A 16,890-nucleotide genomic window follows, 5' to 3' on the forward strand; every position below is an offset into this window, starting at 1 on the left:
AATGCACTGCACTACCTGACGGAGTTGGTGTCTAGTGTTTCTAAAGAGTGCTGTAAGAGCACTAAGGCAGAGAGGAGGATGTGATAGGAAGCAATTGTACAGAAGCAACGAAGGCAGTAAAGGAATGCTGCCCCTGCTCCCAGCTGAGAGGGGCTCTGGATAAAAACAGGCAGGGGGCCTTAAGGTCTGTTCATGCTGAAGTTGTAAGAGATTTTCTTCATTTCCCTGAGCTTCCTGCCTGTGTGATTGCCCAAACTATCTTGGATTTAAAATATCTGCTTGGTAAACTTCTGGGGATGTAGAACTGTCTTGTAATTGGCATAAATCAGCTATCAGAGGTTTTTCTTCTCAAAGAACAGCTTCACCAGTTTTCATCCATTAGTGCAAACTGTACAGTTTTAATATATCCTGCTAGCATGCTTTGGAGGAGCAAACCAAATTTTCTTAGCAGAGGCTGCTTGAAAGGAAGCAATGCAGTATAGCACTTCCCTTGTTTGCTTATTTGTGTTTATTTGCGTCATAACGGTTGTTGGATGTGCAAAACTTTTGTAGAAGCTTTTTCTGAAAGCTCAGGCTTCCGTGTTTTTACAAGGTTGTTTTTCTTTTCAACCAACAGTAACGCTGGTCAGCTACACTGAAAACTTCCAATATTGTTTTGAGGTGGTTTTGGTGAGGATTTGACAAAGTTTAGCGTGCTTCTGATGGCAGTAGAAGTTTTTGTGCTAGCGTTATTTCAGAAAGCATTGGGGTATCTATCATCACCATTGAGTAAAACGGAGTTCCTATGCGTCATGTTCTGGACCACCCTTCCTTAAAAAAAACGCTCCTTGTCAAAACTTTGATATGCTCTGAAGAGATGACTCATTCTGCAGCGGCTCCCTGGGATAGTAAGTGGTATATGAGTGACACCTTGTGGTATGCGGCATAATCTCAAAAATTACACTTCATCTTGCACATCTGCAGAATGAATGCTGAACCGGTCCACAGCTCTCTGCTCTGTGATGAAGCGTGCACACACTAGCCTGCTGTATTTGTCGCCAAAATTTCGTCGCCTGTTTGCTCCCTTAAGGCCAAAGTAGAAGCAGCTGATGGAGTTTTGCCAGTGCAGAAGTTGTTAAAAAAGAGAACGATGACTTTGGCTTTGGAACGTGCTGGGTGCCACTCCAGAGCTGATTCTTTGCACGTTGTAGCACTTCACAGCAGTGAAATGGCAAGACACAAAGTAGTAAACATCAAAAAGAATCCAGTCTTTCTGAGTAGCGGTCTCCAGATTACATTTTTATAGCAGATCAAGACTCAGTTCAGCAGAAGTATGACATTTTAATTGGCTTGGTTGTGCATAATTTTGAATATGTACACCACAGATATAAAATAATGGTGGTTGCTTTATTTTTCTTTACAGATTATTTCCTCATTCTACAAAACAATTTCAGTAAGAAAATTTATTTCTGATTAAGAGGGTGGTAAATAGAATGTTGTTATCTCTCATGATGATAGCAGAAGTGCTTTACGTTGAATGAGGAAAGAAAAAGCCCTAACGTTGCATTTAATTTTAGTTTCCAGCCTGTCAGAAATCTTCTACTTCATGAGAAATTCTCAACTGGAAAAACATAACAAAGAGAACAAGTGGTGAGATAATATTTGAAAATCTAATTCAAAGCATATGCTGCCCTCAGATAACGCAGCAAGAGCTAATCTGGTTCTACAGGTAAATACCCTTTCAGGAGATTCAGAGCTGAACAGTGATTAAGATGAACCGAGCGTGTAATTTCATGAATTATCCACATTCCCACTTGAGATTCAGCAGGGAGAGTGCTTTATCTAATTCCAAAAGGGAGACAAATGTCTGAACTACACTCTGACAGAACCTTCATTATCTCCCATGTTGATTTTTTAAAACAAATTTTAATTCTCAATAACACTGTTGGCTTGAAGGCTTCTGAATTTTGGCAGAGCCCTGAAAGTACAGTTGATAACAGTGTAAGCATACCCCAGGTGAATATGGTTTTTAGTTTATGAGTCTGTGTTCTCCTGTGACGTGAATATCTGCCCCACCAGGACTAAAGGTCAGTTAAAGACAGTGAATGTAAGTTACTGAAGAGTTTCTAGAACCAAATTTTTATTCAGCAGAGAATGGGGTATAAGCAAATCAATATATGGGATGTGAAATGCATCAGATTTTAACTGCACAAAAAAAGTGCATTTGCAAGGAAAAAAATCTTTTCTGAGTGTGCTTTTCTGTGGAAAACAGGATTTTTCTAAACAAAAGATTTTTGTAGAGTAGATTTGGGTCCGAGCAACGGGAATTCTGTATTGTCCTTCTGACACTGCAGAGAGAGGTGTGAGATGGGGTGATGGAAATGGAACCTCGTTAACTGAGATGTGGCTAAACAGCAGTTACTGTACTTCTTTTGCCCAGTTACTGGAACAGCCTAGGCAATCTAGAGCATGAATGTTCCATCTGAAGGGATCCAGTGCCCTCAAAGACAGGATAGCTGTCCCTGTTGCCAATCCCAAATGCCTACAACCACACAGAGTTGTCAGTTGCTCGCTGCCCAGTTTTCATAGATGGTTCCTACCTATTCAACACCAAAATGAAGCAGAAACCTTCCAATAAAGGTTTAGGATCCAGTTTGTGTGTGTGATATGAACTGAGCACTCCAGTCCTACATGCCGAGATCCTAGGACACCCAAAACTGTAAGAGAAATGGAAAGAGAGCCCTTTTCTTCTGTGGTGGTTGTTTCGGGCTAGGGAAGGCTTTGCGACATTTGGGCCTAGAAGCCTTGGCCATGGTACTCTTGATATGCTGGTGGTAGGCTTTAGCGAATGGCCTATTTTACTGTTCCGCTGTTGTAGCCACAGCACTCTGCTATTGCCTTACCTTTTATTCTGACCTTATTCTTTCAAGAATGTAATCCCCTGTAAAAGCATCATCTGTAGTGAGAGACAGCCTGCTGAACTGTTGGTGCTCTAAACTTAGAAGATATTACACGAGCCTTTGGTAAAAGGTTAGCCAAGCACTTGCTATTCAGGAGTTGACTACCGTGAAGGAAAAACATAAAACCAGTAATCTACATATTGTAGCTTTTCCTTTGTGGTGCTGTCTTTAAAATTAGTTCTCTGTATACAGAGGTTGTGGTAATTACACTTTTATAAGGGAGTAAATGTTTAATATCACTGTTTAATAGTGCATGTTAGGCTGATAAAACCCGCTTTAAGAGCCTGAGCATCCCTGCTGCTGCTTCGCTTCTTTTTAGCGTTGATGAACACAGAGGGGATTCTGCTGCAGCTTGGACAGCGGATTTTGCCATGGTATCTCCATGTATTTAGTACATGTACCACAGGGCAGATTGGGGGTGGGAGAATCTTGCTGGGAAAGCCACTTAAAACTTCATCTGTGGACCTTTTCCCTGATGATGAATCCATGCTGATGTGTTCCTCTTTGTGTACTACTGTATTGGTGGGAATTTTGCAGAATATGAAATAGTTGATATATGTGGACTCTCACAATTAATAACCTAAATGATTAAGTGAAGATGGAAGAATAAGGACACCCTTCTACTGCATGTGAATTTATGCAGAGCGGGAAGCAGATATTTGTTGGTCTGCCTCGAAACCAAGACCAACAAATCTGTTGTGGAGCTGGTTTTCTCCTGAATTTGGCAGCTAATTCATCCTTGTTAGAGGGTGAATGCAGCTGCAGCTTGAAAGCCAAAACGCAGAACAGATAAAGTCTTTGACCTACAGAGCTGGTCCACAGTTGTCGGGATTGAGTCTTGGGAACGGTTTAGCAAAGAACGGTTATTTAATACTTGGAGGATTCAATAACACAGAAAACACTTCAGGTAGCAGCCTAAGGGTAAAAGCCTGGGGAAGGCTTCTTGTTGAGTCTGCACCCAAGCAGAATCTGTTGCAGCTATGTTTTTTCCCTGACACAGCTGGAGAATCCCCTTTGAAGCATGACGGTACCTCAGGGGCTGCTCAGGCCATGAGCAGACTGTGCCTGAAGCGGTGACCTCAGGAGATTACAGCAGCAAGGGTGCGGCTGCCAATTGCCGCATTGGAGCGGGGCTGGCATTTCCATGTCTTCACACTTCAGGGTAGTGAATACAAGTGTATTTTTCACAATCAGTGTGATTTTTAATTTTTTATTTATTTTTTTCCCCTTTCTCCCCCACTTCCCCTCCTTGTCTTTGGGAAGACAATCTCTTGGGCAGCAGACCCCATCTGTCTTGAGACTGGAGGAAGAGGATTCTGAATTTTTCAAAAGTGTTTTTCAGTCGTTGTACCAAAATACGCTTTATAGGTATGCTACTCTGCTGGGACTGGTATGCTGTATTTATGATAGAATGCCAACACTTACTGGGCAGGGAAGCCTTTGTTAACCTGTTATTATTATAAAGCAATGTTACTCCTTTGAATTCTGTTTCCACTTTCAGGAAGTATCGAAACTGATTTTGGACAAAATGGAGTTAACTAGCTGGGGGACTTATGAGAGTCTTTTTCATGTTAGTGCTATGTAATGTATAAAGCTGCTCAGAAAAAGGAAAATACAGCACCATTCATTTCAACACTATAACACATGCTTCCACAAATCCCATTTCACACCTGCTTCCTTAACCCCATGGACAGCGTTCTTTAACTCTTTAAGTAATTCTCATACTGAAGGGGATAGCGGTTAGAGTTGAATGATAATGAAAAAGCAGGATGTGGAAGTAGGGGATCCCTAAAAGTCAGACTAATGAACAGGTGAGCGGATTAATGCCTCTCCCCAAGTAAACTCCAGTGATCTGTCAGGAGGCTGTAATAACATAGGGCTGGTAGTTCCGAGAGTGGTTCAATTAGGCAGTATACAGTACAATTAACTGCCTGCAATTAGAATGAGTGCCTTAATTACTATGTTTACATTTTGCAACCTCTCTGCTCTGATCAGACAAAGCCTCCTCTGCATATAAAACTGGGCATAAACATTTTGCTTTTCACTCTTGTTTCCCTACCATATGCTAATTTAAAGATCTAAGATTGAGTTTTGGCAAATGATTATCTAGCTCAAATAACATAATATAAAGCAACAAAGGCAGCAAAGTTTTGACAGTTGTTTTGGTCTGCCTTTTGCCTTTATACCTAACGGATATGGATGTTTGCTAATCACTTCACATTCATAACTATTCCTCCCCATTGCAAGCATACATAAATGGACTTTAAAGCCTCTTAAAAGATATTTTGTTTGGAGTTGCTTTCTTTTCCCTAAGCACTTTAGTTAAACAGAGATGTTTGTCTGCTGTTGCAGGCAGGAGGATATTTTTTTCCCCCTATCCCAAGTGGTTGCTGTCTAAGGCTTGTTTCCAAGGTGTTTCAGAAGTTAACACCACAATATCCTCAACTCCTTTGTGGTGTCAGATTTGGCTTTTGAAAATCCCGAACTCCCACACTATGTAAGTTTGGCTAGTTGGCTTGCTCTGTAACTTCAAGACGAGTTTCCAGGTATGGCCATCCAAACATATATCATATCTAATATGAGATGCTGAGATATTTATACATCCACTGAATGGACTAGAGCGCCCTATTTTGCCGTATTGTAAAATGAATTGCTGACATTATGAATTCAGCTGCGTAGATGAGACAAACTGAGGTTACATATTAAATCCAAAGCAACTGATAAAGCAGTCCAGTAGATGAGAATATCTATTCCCTGTGTACAGAATAGTGGAAAGAGCCACAAAGGAGTTCAACATACAGATGATGACTTCTCAACAAGATGCATAATTACTCCAGAAGGTGTCTGGTATGACAATTTTTTGAAGTCAGATTTACTTAAAGCTGCAATATTTCCAGATAACAGATCTGTACCCCATCTGTCAGCAGACATTTGTGATGAGAACCTCTAAAGACTCTTCCATTTTCCAGTAAAACTCTGCTGCCTACAGGTGATTAACTGTGGAACGGACCCATACAGAAATCGGGACTAGGTAGTGTCTTGCTGGATTGCACAGCTGAGGCTCATAAACCTCACCGCCAGGTCTCACGAGCATTCATAATGCTAAAGCTGTAGGGGCTGTCCCTGGGTAGGTCCTTAGCAACTGTACCATCTCCTACCAGAACAACCAGAAAGCAAAAGGTCCTGCAGAGTTTATGGAAGAGCGGGGAGTGGAAAATGGGCCTTCAGGCAGCCATTCCCTTTTCTCATTTATGGAGCACTAGCATTCTCATTCTGGCCCAAGAATTGCACCATCGTGGATGGTTTTGGCCACAGAAGTGCCTTTCACTTAAACAAGTTCACCTACGCGTTGTTTCTTTTGAAAAAGTAACATCTTTAAAAATGGCCATGAAGAGAAGGTATTCTTCCTGTCTTCGTAAGCCTATGAAGTTAAGGGTTTTGTTGAGCACGTACTGGAGCAAAGAAAGCCTTTGCCAACCAGTTCATGTGAATATGCTGAAACGCTAAGCTAACATACCGGATTCATTTATCTTCATAAGAAGAACGGAGCCTACTCTTTTAGCTTTCATATCTACTCAGCCCATCTCACTTATAATGAAAGATGATTCTTTGCTACTTTTAGTTAACTTACTTGTTTGCTGTCTTCAACTCTTTCATGCTAACTACCTGCTTTTGGACAGCAACAGTTATTTAAACCTGCATGATTTAATTCAACTTTGTGTTGAATAAGACCCCTCATGCATTTCTTTTCTGGTTCCCTCTGCTTCTGTGTATTACGTGATGGCATGTCATCAAAAAATGTTTTAGTGCTGTGAGTGTTGCCATTGTGAGAAGCGGAGAGTCGACAATTGCAAATCAATAAGTATTATTGTCTGTGCTTTGCCCTGGAGAACAGATGTGCAAACAAGTATTGAAAACCAGTGGGGAAAAGTGATACATTAAGGCCAGCTCTCTTCCCTTTGGCCTTGTGCTAATGACGCTTTCAGGCGGGTGGGCCAGCTAAATGCAGAGCGCGTAATACCGGCACATCGTGTCAGAGATGGTCTTTTCTTAGTTCAGAGGTTCTGCTCCAAACATGAAATACTTAAAGCTCGAGGATATTTATGTCTAGGATTATTTGAAGGCCTGTGTTTGCTGTAGTTTTTTAAAAATATTTTTTAATATTGTTTCTCTGTGTTCTTTATTGTAAAAACTGCTGGCAGCAGTGGTCTCTATTGCAGTTGTTTTATCCTCAGCTAATAAATAGGAGTATGTGAGAGGCTGCTGCACGTACAGCAAAAGTTCTGTGATACTTCAAGATTTTGGGAAGGAAAGGAAGAGCAGCGTATGTAAAATGTGTCTCACAGGGTATTAGGAAATAAAAATTGGTACTGTTCCCATCAAAATGCAACAGGTGACATCCCGTGTCACCCGACATACTGAACCTAGCTTCATACTTTTTGCATGTATCTTGTAATCTTACCAAACTTCCACCAAAACCAAGACAAAAACCAGTTTCGCTAAGACCCATCATCTTACTCAGTTGCTTGAACCTCTTTCTCCTGCCAGCTCTGCTCACTGCTGGAGTCTGTAGTGAGGGCTAGACATTCTAAATCTGAGGGGAACATAATGGTCAGCCAGTCTGGTCTCTTTTAAACGACGAGCCCTAACCCTGAACTAGTGATACCCACTTAACTTCCAGTTGCATTAGGATATGTCTTCCTACAAGACACCCAGCCTTGATTCCGAAGATGTCTAATGGGGGAATCCCCTATGTTCTTAAGGTAAACTACTCCCATGCTTTAATTTCTCTTGTGATGACTGCTAGTTTTACATTTGCAGACCACTTTCAAAATAAAGCAAGATGAAGAATGATCTGTTTATTGATGTCTTTCGTGTACCATCCCGGTGCCCTCGGCAATAGGAGCTACCGCCAGGCAAATATTTACTTTACAAATTGGGTTAAACAGGATGGAGAGACTGAAGTATTTTGTGCTCTAATTGGAGTAAATTATCAGATTATGCAAGTAAATCTATGTGGGAGAGGTTGCTTATCTGTTTGCCTTATCTTAATGCGTGCTCAAAAATAGGAAGGCAATGATAAGGATGGTTTGTGAAGGGAGGGAAAAGGCTGAAGGGGCGGAAGTCAGAGGACAGAGGGATGAAAGTGAAGCAGCTTGTAAGTTAGCATCCCAAACCTCAAGGATTTAACTCAGCATTCTGCTGGTGTTAGAGGGGGCTCAGAGGCTGAAGGCTTGCATACTTCAGGGTAGGTGGAGCTGAATGCTTTAGGTCACTGTTGCCCCTGCGGGGTATAAGACTGCATGTTCCAAAATAGCTAACATTCTCTTCATATCAAGCCTTTTTTAAGGGTATTTCAGATGTGGCACGTTGACGGACATGGTCAATAATTCTGAAAATACAGGTTAGGGTTTCCTCTACTGTAATGGCATCATAGGTAATGCATTTTCTGCTGTCTTACGCTGTTCTCTTCTTTGGTGATGTTATCTATTTTAAAGGTATTTTTATTTCACTGGGTATTAATGAGCCTTGAGAGGGAATGCAAAAATAGAACTTGGTAGAGAGATGTGTGAATATGCAAGTTGATTCCACGAGCTGTGTTTTATTATTTGATTAGCTAGCAGTGGACTAGTGAGCTCTGGGATAGTGCGCATTCTTGCTGCTTTGCTGGTAATAGGCAATTTTTTTAAATGTTGGGCAAACACATTATGATTGTGACTCTGTAGTAGAATTATAAGAACAAGTGTATTCTTATTACTTTCCTCTTTGGATAAATGTCTGTGTTTACTGCAACGGACATCTGGTTTTTATACTTACAGTCGCATAGTAGCAGTCTTTTGGGCTTCAAATGTGACAAGCTTCATGCTGGATGTATCCCGAGCTGTGACTCAAATTGCTGATGGAGAGAAGGAACGGAGTTAGAGAAGGTGAAACAACAAGTGTTATTACTGATCAGTGGTAGGACTAGATGCAGGACTGATTAGTGTCTATATTTGTTCTTTTCCTAGTGAAAGCTGGCAGATGAAGGAAGTCCTTGTAAGCATTTCTAAAGTACCTTTATTCAAGAAAAGTAAACCATTACAGCACTTCTAAATTTTAGGTAGGCCATACAACTTCAGTGTCAGCTTGCCTTGGATTCCCTAAATACCCTAAGTAGTATATGAGCCATTTATCCTTGGGCAGGTACAGATTAAATATATTTTTAAGCCATAGGTTCCCTCTTCAAGTATTTTTCACGATGGACAGGTATTTACATGTATAGCTGTCAATAATTCTGGGTGTTAAATAGATGTATACAATAATGCCCATTTGTTCTGTGAGAAATACAGCACCCCAATTGAAAAAGAACTGATTTTGCAGGATTCAGAGCATGGGTTTGTTTTGTTTTAATTGGGTCTCCTGGGGAAATGCATGGGAGTCGTGAGCTGTTGTTTCCCTTCCTCGCTCCTCCCTCCCCCAATCAATCTTGGGGAACTTTTTAGCAGTTAATTGCTAATTTTTTTGATGCATGTGGACTATCACGTTGCGGCTGGGGTAAGCTGACATAGAGCCGCTGACTGCTGTAGCTGTATTTAATGTCACTGAATGCTTACAATGACTCTTTATGTAGCTCTAGGTAGAAGTAGGGTAAATGTGGTGGTGTCACTTTGCAATGCGGTTGCGCCTTGGTTGCAAAGCTACAAGCTTTTCATACTTTGCAACACAACAAAGTGTCTTTAGCATACCTCAATGGCAGGAGGCTCTAGGGTGTCTTTGGTGAGACTTAGGAATCTAAGTTGTAATGCACGCAAAATTGTCAGTCTTGGGGAGCACTTCTGCCAGAAGATGTAACATGCAACTGAAGAGGGAAAAAAGACATAGCAGTCTATCAATTAAAATGGACGTGGCTATAAAAGGAGGTCACCAATTTGGTGAAGTAGACTGAACTGCATTGGATGTATCTTTCCAGACAGTTGACTGCTCTACCCTTTTATCTATATTGGTATAAATCTTGGGTTTCTCTGCTCAAGACCTTCCCTGTCACAGACTATTGCTTTCACCAGTTCTGCCTTTTCCTTAAAAACTTGGGCTTTCTGCTGTGAAAAGTCTGTCTCCCCCTCTCCTCCTTTTTTTTTTTTTTTCCTTATTTTAGTTTTCTTTTTGCAGCCACAGCACAATCTCTCTGCCCCCTCCAAAGTTTGGGCAGTGGAAATCCCCAGACCCAGAGCAAGTAGCGCCCTGTGGTCGTGGCCACTTGGGGGTGTTAGAATGCAAGGCGCAGTGCCCTCCTCCTGCCCGGGAAGCACTTGACTTTCCAGCAAAGCAGTGGGGTGAGAAGAATGGGGGGAACTCATGTTCCAGGAGATACTTTAGTCAGTGTTGCTGGCTTGGTCAAGTTTCTGAGTGTCAGGAAACTTGATTGTTGATGGCAAACACAAACTGGTAGCAATTTACCAAAAAAAAAAAAAAAAAAAAAAAAAAAAAAAAGCAAGCCTTTTTCCTTTTTTCCTTCTACAAGGTTGGGTTTTCTCCAAAGAGGTTAATTTTTGGCTTGCAACATTAACTATTGTTGGAATAAGAAACAAAGGACCCCTCCTGGACTGCAGCCAAAAGAGTCCCTTCTCTTAGTGGTGTCACACCTACCTCTCAGCATTGTTCAGTCCCATCTGGGGGTCCCAACAGCAGTAACTCCCAGTCCTAGCCAGTTCTGCATCCACCAGTTGGCTTTCAGCTGGTGATTTGGTCCGACTGTTACCTCATCCAAAGACTACAAGACACTGAACATAGGCAGTTAGCTTTGGTGCTGTGTCTGTATTGTGTCTGTACGCTCTTGAAAAATACAAGTACTACTTCAGGGCACTCCTGTAGGAGAAAAAAATAAAACTTAGTCTCTGAAAATACTCTGATTAAACTTTGAACTAGAAATAGATATGGATGGGAGGAGCATGGTGAGCTCTTCATCCTCATGGGAGCTTTTGAATATTTCAGGATCATAAAATAAGTGGACTTTTTGAACACAGAAGTTGTGTTGTAACCAGAATTTTCCTATAATCATCACCAGCAGGTTAATCCTCCCCTCTCAACGCACACCTACTCCTGCAAGCTGTTCATTTATACCGGTTGCCTCTCTGCTAATAAGCTTTGAAAAGCAAGTTCGTTAACGTGCTGACTGCCAGACTGTGCTTTAATGAGCCTTTCTCAATGCCTCCTATCTTATCTTGAGCTTGATAAGTACAAAACGTTCCTGTGACATTGCTATAAATCACATTTTATTGATGCATCTCAATATGAAATGCCTGCTGCAGTTTGATGGTGTCTGTTTGCTTTGGAAGGGATAGTGTTGTACAAATACAGGCCTGAGGTTTTCTTGTGACATGGGGATTGCTGGGGAAAGATTTTTTTGAGGTACATGGGAGGCTTTTGCATGCATTTGAAAAAGAACATTGCCATTTGCCTTCCACATCCATCAGTTCTTGAATTGTGCAAAGTTATTGTTAATTCTGAGCACTAATTTTACCTGAAATTAGGACTTTTTTTTTTCCCCCCTCTCAGGACTACATAAAAACTACTGGGTCGCCTTTGCTAGGTACAATACAATAGGTAGGCTATCGGCTGCCTGTGATTCAGCCTGCTGAAGACCTGAGCTGATGGTTGTTAGGTACTTCTGCCTTATTGGCACGTGACTGCATTTAAGATGAAGGGAGTAATTGAGAAGGCACTTGTAATAAATAAACTGCTTGGTGCAAGCTATACAGACCTAGTGGTGAATGTGAACTATGCTCAACGTGAGGAATCTGCAGACAAAAGTAATCCGTGCTGGACCTGTTTGTTTCCCGCTGTAATCTTGAGCAGCTTTAAGACTGCTCTAATGGCTTGCTGCATCAGCCTGCAGGAGAACGTGGTGGCTGAGTATCACTGGAGGGCAAACCAGTCTGGCTGTACCTTCTACTCTGCTACAGGTAGAAAGGTGGAAAATGGTTTTTACAAATGTTACGTAGCTGCTTTTTCCAGAGTGAAGATTCCCTGTCTGCTGGTGCTGCACAAAGTAGCCCTGCTCTGGGACACGCGTACCGGCAAAGTTAGGCTCCTGTAATTAATCTTGTAAGCATGATTTTAAATACCTCCATGCTTTCTGTATCCATAAAAGAAACACAAGGTGTTTGTCCTTCATCAACTGTGTGGGTGGGGAAGCGAGCTGTGACTTTGAACTCACTGTTATGGATGTTGCTTAGTGATAGTTTCCAATTGCTATGGGCAGCATCTGCTTAAGAAACACCTGTGTGCGTGTTACTGAGTTGTCCAGAGATGGGCGTGATTAGGTTTACATTCAGCAGCGTCAGTCACGGATGTTTTGCAGGTTTTTTGTTTCAGTGCTTTCAGCTAATGTACATTGTTATTCATGCTGCTGTTTGTCTACCTGAAAAACAGGCCAGCCGGTCTTTCAGCCCTTCCCCAGCAAGCATTTATTTTCAGTTGATGCAAATTTTAATGGCTATCAGGAAGTTGAATTTGGGGAAGTTTATTGTTTTCAGATTTAAACGGTAAATCTTTGCAGTTTTCATTGAGCCTAACTGTGAACATTTGTCTGTACTTTCATGTGAGAGCGTCTTTGAAGTCCCGCTTCAATACTAATATAACTTTTAAAATGTATAAAAACTGTCTATAGGCTCAAATTTTGATGCTTCTGCTAGTGCTGTATTTGAGATGGAACTTATTTATTTCTGTAAACTCTTCTATTTTACTTGTGCTTTGGTCAAATCCTATTTCTACATGTTATTTATCTGTAACTGTGATGCTGAGTGCTTTGAAAATAATGGTTCCAATCTCTTCTTGGGCTGGATGGAGTCTTCTGATGCATTTGACTCTTACATTATGCCATCTGTTGCCATTACAGTAAGCCATTTCGCTGTTCATCAGACAGAGTCAGTCCATACCTGAGTTCAGAAGCAAGCCCTTTCCCCCCCTTCTGCAACACAAGAACTGTAAGTCACATTGTTACCTGCCGCATGTCCAATACCCATGTGTTCCTAACAATTCCCTTTCCAGAACCACTGCATCATCCACCTGGAAGGTTCCCCATTTTTTTCACCCAGGTTTATGCTTTTGGTGCAGTTAAACAATGAAGCCCATCAGTCTGTATTATAACTACATGCATACCTGTTTATACATCCTAGACAGGTGTTTGCTTAACTCTGTTGTGCAATAAATGATGCGTGTGACAATAGGTACACAGAAACATTCTTTTGAGTTAAGAGCATTGATAATTTGTTTTAAGAGAATGCTTCCCTCTTCTCTGAAATACATCTGGCTATGCTATATTTGCAGCTCACTAATGAGGACAGACACTTCAACTTACTGAATTACACGTTCTCTACGTTCACTACAGAAAGCAAGATGGGAACAAAACAGGGAATTTTGTTTGCTTCTTCCTGACCAACTCAGAGGCTTTATTCAACTGATTTTTCTGGTCTAACAACATGTAATCAACAGACACAGCAATTTTAAATGTCTGTTTTAATGAAGCTTTAATTGTGCAGGTGCTCAGCAACTATATTACTAACTCCACAGCTTTCAGTGTGGAAAGGGCAGCTGCTGTATTGAAGAAAAGCGATCAAACCTGGGTATAACAATGACGTACACGATAATAACATGGTGCCTTATGAAAGGACAGAGATATTTGCAGTGGGGCTCAGTTGGCATTGCCAGGTTTGTGGTTTAGTGTGTCTGCATGTGCTTCTGCCTGCAGGAAAGGAGGCAGTTTCTGTATTGGGCTTTGTTGTGAGAGTAGGCATTCCTTACCAGAAGGATGGTAAAATGTACTTGAGGCCAAAAATGGGGATGATGAAATAGATTCTTAAAGCCCTGAATGAAGTATTCTGTTCTGTTCTACGCGGGCATTGGATTGGGTTGTGGTTGTTTGCTGAGGACTTCCATCACTCTGGAAGAAGAAAAACATCACTTGGAAATCTCACGGGCTAGTGGAATGAGCATGGGCCTGGGATTCAGCGGCTTCTTGGTGCTGTCCTACTGAATGATGCAGTTTGCTATACCTCTTTCTCAATTTCCTGGCCCACGTTGCCAGATGCAAGGGGGCCTGAATAACTTACATTACACAAAGTTATTTGAACATCAGTCCATTTGAAAACCTGATCTTTTAAATGTCTGGATACAGTACAGGAGATGGGGTCTGTTCCCAGCTCTCCCGCTTGTTTGAGAAATAAGTTCTTCACAGAGCTGAGGTGACTTGTTCCTTTGTTTCTTGTCCTAGATTTTTGCATACTTATTTTTTGACTTAAAGTACTTAAGGTAGTTGTGTGTACTTAAGTACTTAAGGTTGTGACTTAAGGTAGACTCTACTAGTTTGTGTTGGTAACGTGCCTAGCACAGTGGGGCCTGAATTTCAGCTGGCCCTCTACAGAGATGACATAATACAAATAACAATAGAGTTGATTAGAATTGCTAACTACTGTTGTTTTAGCAGTTCTGAGTGGATTAGGTTGTATTAGCCACAGATCAGTAAAATTATTTATATTAAAAAAAAAAAGAGAACTGGGAAATCACACGATCTACAGTTCTTGAAGGATACAGTCTCTCAGCTATGTGGTTATCTCTTCATTTTCCCAGAAAAGTTCATCATCTTTGTGCTAACCTCTTCCCCTTGTTCCCTCCACCCCGGGGTAGCGGCTGGAAGGGATAGTGCATGTGCTCCCCCCCGCTCCCCAATTAGGAGTGCTCTTTCCATTAAATAAATAAATAAAACCTAATCAAGCAGACAGAGTGTATGAGACCCTGTTTTTCCTCCCAGAGCTGAAGTTAAAAATTATTCAATGTAAAATTCCTGGCCTGTGAAACAGAGGCTCTGTACTGTACCAGGCAAAGATTTTCACCAGCATTCTCTTGCTTAGCCAAGGTTGAGATAACAGACACTGTAAAGCACTTGGTGGAATAAATCTACGGTTCCGAGATTCCATCGGGGTGTTCATCTTCCACCTTGTTTTTCCTTTGCTTAATAAGGTATTGCGTGAACTTAAGAGTTGATATTTGACTTGACTTTTTTTCTTAATGCGAACAATGCCAAATGAAGCTAGATGTTGTTTTGGTGTTGTTTTTTTCTTCACATTTAAATGACAACGACTGGAGAGAACAAGTAAGTGGTTAGACTTTATCTTCTCTTAATGAAGAATTTTCTTGAGGGACAGTTGTAATTGTGCTTTGCAATGTTTTGATGCAGTTTTGAAAGTGGTTTAGGAACAAAAGGGTAAAAATTACTGAATTTTGAGACACTCGAGTCAAATGAAATAAGACTGAATGGCAACGGTTCTCTGGTCCAAGGTGACTTCTTGAGACAGTGATTAATAGCAAGGTGATTCTTGTTGCTGACTTTTGTGTTAAAAGAGCTACCTGCAAGTTACTTCTTAGCTTTCTGATAATTTCTGAAAATGCTCAGCCACTAATATGGTTGCTTGAGAAGCAGGAGAGAAATTACCAGTGGAAGAAAAAGACAATTTTTCTTTCTAATTTTCTTTCTAATTTTTTTTTAAACACAGGGATCTGTAGTGATTGATATTGTTTGTAATCATATCTTGGATATTTACTTGGGGATGTGAACTTCCACTGTTGGCTTATTGCCGTAATCACCAGTCAGCCTGTGAAACCCATTTCCTATTCAGAGGGATCCTAGCTTTGTTGTACAAGCGCTAGCAGCGAAGTCAGGAGCTTTACATTGCTGTGTAGGTTTTGTGGCAATAGGTATGCAGTGAATCTTTCAACAAAGGAGGCCTAATACAAAATCTGTGTTCTTTCTGATGAGTGGATAGCTAAAAGAAAAATGTGGCTGGTTAGAGGGGTGCAGTTCTTAGGCAGATGTAAAATGCACGCAAAGGTTAAGCTGTAGGAGTATTTCCAGCTTGCCGTCTGAAAATGAACTATTTTCTTATTTTATGGGGTACCTTTGTATGTCTATGAATGTCCAACATCCATGGGGAAGGGAAATGATTTTTTTTTTTTTAAAAGATATTGAAATCCTAGCAAAGCTAGCTATTGTAAATTGCAAATTCGGGTTAATACTATAGCAGAATGCAGGAGACAAATGTGGGGTTGGGCTTGAAATACAATTGTCAAAAAGAACATAGCAACAACAATTTGCAGCCCCCGCTGATGGGGTGCCAAGCATTAAGGGCAACTTGAAAAAACAAATGAAGCCCTAAGGTCACTTCAGATTGCCCTTGAGAGCACTATAGGAATAGGTGCCATTTATTTCAGTGGAAAATTTTTGAAAGACCAAGCGCCTGTCCTCTCCTTTTGGGAATCTGTGCGTATCTGTAAAAATTTTCTGGGCTTTATTAGACAGAGTGATGAGCACCCTTCTCATTGTGGTGCCTCTTCTTTACGCTCTAGCAGGGAAATGCCCAGTGGCGTCCCGTTGTTCCGCAATGGGTGCAGGGCGCAGATACTGTGGAGGGAAATCACAATGTCAGAGGAGCGGGACTTTTAAGGAAGTGTTTGCTTATTGCTAATGATTGCATGTATTTATTTGGAAAACAACATATGAAAATGATGTGCTGGACTTGCAGCGCTTTCTTAATTTCCCTTCTTTCTTTCCTATATGCTCTTCTGCTTCTGGGTCTCTTCACATTATTTCTAGGCAGGCTGAGCCACAACCTGCCCTCAGGTGTCGTGACCTCTCTTTTTAGTGCTGTGGCCTTCAGTTGAACTGGGGTGGTAATAACGAAAGTAGCATCAGTGATTCTGTCTGCGCTGTGACGTCAGGGATCTTTGCTTGAATGTACGGGGCCAGATCCCGTTGCAGGGCATAAAACTTCACTTCGGACTACTGAAGTTTTCAACTCTTTAGATAAAATCACCCCCTAGGATTCTAGGCTGTATGTAATATATATATAGGCTATAGGCAATAAAAATTTCCAAAAAGCACAGTGGATCCAAAGGCCGTAGAGGGCAACATAAAAGCTCT

This window comes from Aptenodytes patagonicus, chromosome 19 (genome assembly GCF_965638725.1).
Source record: "Aptenodytes patagonicus chromosome 19, bAptPat1.pri.cur, whole genome shotgun sequence".
In the NCBI taxonomy this organism is placed as follows: Eukaryota; Metazoa; Chordata; class Aves; order Sphenisciformes; family Spheniscidae; genus Aptenodytes; species Aptenodytes patagonicus.